Genomic DNA, 3,607 nt, shown 5'->3' with positions numbered 1-3,607 from the left:
TTGTTTTGTTTTTTTTTTTGGACAGATTGCACTTGGAATAGGTGCTCAGTTGCATAGGTCAAACTCTAGACAGACCAACATGGAATGCATGTAGGTTTGCAATCAGAGGCCTGAGTGACACAAAAATCATGTCACTCAAGGAACCACCTCAGCCCAGAAAACAACTACTCTTATAATTTTTTACCTTATGAAAATAAAAGGCATTTCCATTTTGGAAGTCTTAATAATGCTTGCAGAATATTATGAACCTGAATGTTCAGATAGTCCTTGTTCAATGTACACTGGTTCATTAAATTTGTGTTTGAGTTTTTTGTTTCTTTGTGTTTGTTTTTGTTTTGAGACACAGTTTCTTTGTATAGTTCTGTCTGTCTTAGAACTCACTCTATAGCCCAGGCAGGCCTCAAACTCAGAGATCTGCCTGCCTCTTCCTCCCAATTACTGAAACTAAAGTCATGTGCTTCCATAGCTAGCTTCATTTAATATTTTTAAAAGCAATCTTGACATACATTGTAACTTCCATAAAACTGCTATTACAGTGTCTTTGTTTATAACTGTCAAATATTTGAAACATTCCAAATTTTCTCCAACTGAAAAATATTCAAACTATGGTACATACATAAAATCAAACACCGGGAATGAAAGGGAGCAAGCTCTTGATAGTATGAATGAAAGGGAGCAAGCTCTTGATAGTATGAATAACTCTTGATTGCATTACTCTAAGTGGAAAAAGAAACAGACTCAAAAGGATACATGCCGCTTGGCTCTATACAGCACTGGGAAAGGTAAACTCCAGGAACAGGGAGCAGAGCAATGGCGCTGGGCACACAGGTAAGGGATGAAACTGACCACAAAGGTACACAGGACAAGTTCTGAGGAACAGTGGAATTACTATATACTGTGGTTATGAGGATGGTAACACAATGGTATGGATCCATCAACATTCTCAGAACTACATAATAAAACAGGTGTACTTTGCTGTGTTTAAACTATATCTTAATTTAAAAAGAACTAAAGGAAAATTTGTTGAACTAAGACAAAGAATAGAGATACACAAAGAACAAAAACAAGAACCATTTTTTAAAACTGAGGATGGTTCAGCAATTACGAGCACTGACTGTTCTTCAAGGTCCTGAGTTCAATTCCCAGCATCCACATGGTGGTTCACAACCATCTGTAATGAGACCCGATGCCTTCTTCTACTGTGTCTCAAGATAGCTGCAATGTACTCATATAAATAAAATAAAATAAAATAAGATAAAATAAAATCCTAAGGAGAGGGCTGGAGAGATGGCTTAGCAGTTAAGAGCACTGTCTGCTTAAAGGACCCAAATTCTGTTCCCAGCCCCACATGTTAACTCACAACCATTTGTAAGGCCATTTCTAGGGTGTGGTGGACCTACACTACAAGAAATGCTAAGGGAAGTCCTCTAGGGAGGAGCAGGATGGCAAACAGAAACCTGGACCTACCTAAGGAAAGGGGAGTCTCTGGGAATGGCTAATCACCAACTCACTGAGCGTTTGAAGTGGGAGTCAACAAAGCATGGTCCAAAGGCCGAATCTTACTCCTTTGGGCTGTTATAAGTCAGGTTACATAGGAACACAGTCACACTCATTCTTTCATCCATCATCTGTGGTTGCTCTTATAACAAGGACCAGAAAACCTGCAAAGCCTAAACTACCACCACACCTTTAAAGAAAATGTTTGCCAACACCTGACCTAAAGCAAAAGGCAGGGACAGTCAGATAGAGTGCATTTACAGCATACAGGAAGACTGTGTGACAGCAAGCACAAAAGATACGAAGAACCTGGCGTGTGCTCTCGGGAGATCCAGGGGCCAGAAGTGGGAGCAGCATGCCCTACAAGGCTATCTCAAATAAGGAGGAGATGTGTACTGAGAGCCTCGGATAACCATGGTTTAAATCTTAATGTAAAAGTTTAAAGGCCCCAGTAAAGATTAAAAACAAGACAATAAAAAAACATAACCCTGAAGCACACAGAAAAGAAGGGGAAATGAAAAAAAAAAAAAAGGAAATCAAAATTTATTCAATCAAACTGAAATTAAACAGTGATAAAGATAGTATTTGAAGAGAGAAATTTGGAAGTGGGGTGAGACAAGGTCTTACTCTGTCGTGCAGGCCAGCCTTGAACCTGTGATCCTCTTGTTTCAACTTCCTGGGTGCCCACCCAGGAAAGATTTTCAACATGTACAAAAAAACAGACTTGGACTTGGCCAGACTTGGTGCATGCCTTTAATCCCAGCACTTAGAAGAAAATAAAGTGCTTACCAGCATCCATTTAAAAAAAAGTCCAAGTGTGGGCAGTCACTTATAATTTCAGCACTAGGAAGGCTAAGATAGGACCGTCTCAGGCATAATGGGCAGTCTAACTAATTGATGAGCTTGGGGCCAATAAGAGACGCTGTCTCAAAGAAGATGGGTGACATCAGTGAGGATGACATCTTCCTCTGGCCTCCACATGTACACACATATGCACCTGCACAGACAGGAACATATGAGTACATATGCATGCATGCATACACATACACACATGCATACATGTACACATGTGCATATGTACACACACACACACACACACACCCCACTAGTAAGAATAATAGTAAGAAGCAGGTGTGGCGGCACACATCTTTAGTCCCAGCACTCAGGAGGCTGAGGCAGGCAGATATCTGTGAGTTTGAAGCCAGCCTGATCTACAAAGTGAGTTCTAGGACAGTCAGGGTAGTCATACAGAAAAACCCTGTCTCAAAACAACAACAAAAGAAGTGAGAGAAACTTCTTTTTGCAATGAGCATAAGAGAAAGGCCACTTATCCAAAACTACACAAATCTGGAGTGACATAAAGTTCTGGGGAAGATTCTGTCAAGTGAGCGTTGCATATCCATAAAAAGATAAACAGGGGCTGGAGAGACTGTTCAGTGGTTCAGAGCACTGGCCACTCCTCCAGGGGACCCATTCCCATTATGAACATGATGGCTCACAACCATCTGTAACTCCAGCTCCAGTGGATCTGAAACCCTTCTGGTCCCCACAGGCACAGGCACACAGTAATGCAGAAATATACATGCAAGAAAAACATTTACACATAAAATAAAGTAACAATTTTTTAAATATTTTGAAAATACAAAGAGAAGCCACAGACTAGGGTGAAAGTATCTGTAAGCCTCATAAAGGGGTTATTGACAGGATATAGAAAGAAATTCTTTCTGTTTTTCATTTATTTTACTTCTATGAGTACACTGTAGCTGTCTTCAGACACACACCAGAGGAGTGTATCAGATCCCATTGGTTGTCATCAATGTGTTCACACATGACAGGTTGTCATATGTGTGGCACAAATGGTTGTGAGCCACCATATGATTGCTGGGAATAGAACTCAGGACCTCTGGAAGAGCAGTTGGTACTCTTAACCTCTAAGCCATCTCTCCAGCCCAGAAAGAAATTTTTGTATATATTAAAAATAATTTTTAAATGGGCATAAGATTTAAATTATCTTTTTTTTAATATTTTTATTACATATTTTCCTCAATTACATTTCCAATGCTATCCCAAAAGTCCCCCATAGCGCCCCCCACTTCCCTACCCACCCATT

The 3,607-nt window shown here is 40.1% G+C and overlaps 1 protein-coding gene across 1 annotated transcript in view; it reads right to left on the bottom strand.

Annotated features, from left to right (window-relative positions):
* The window catches only part of Borcs5 (BLOC-1 related complex subunit 5), a 64,241-nt gene that overhangs the window by 39,417 nt on the left and 21,217 nt on the right, over positions 1-3,607 (bottom strand). The gene's annotated exons all lie outside the window — the stretch shown is intronic.

The sequence above is a fragment of the Mus caroli genome, chromosome 6 (genome assembly GCF_900094665.2).
Source record: "Mus caroli chromosome 6, CAROLI_EIJ_v1.1, whole genome shotgun sequence".
Lineage (NCBI taxonomy): Eukaryota > Metazoa > Chordata > Mammalia > Rodentia > Muridae > Mus > Mus caroli.
The sequence above is the reverse complement of the archived record's forward strand: the minus strand, read 5'-3'. Positions and strand labels throughout refer to the sequence as shown.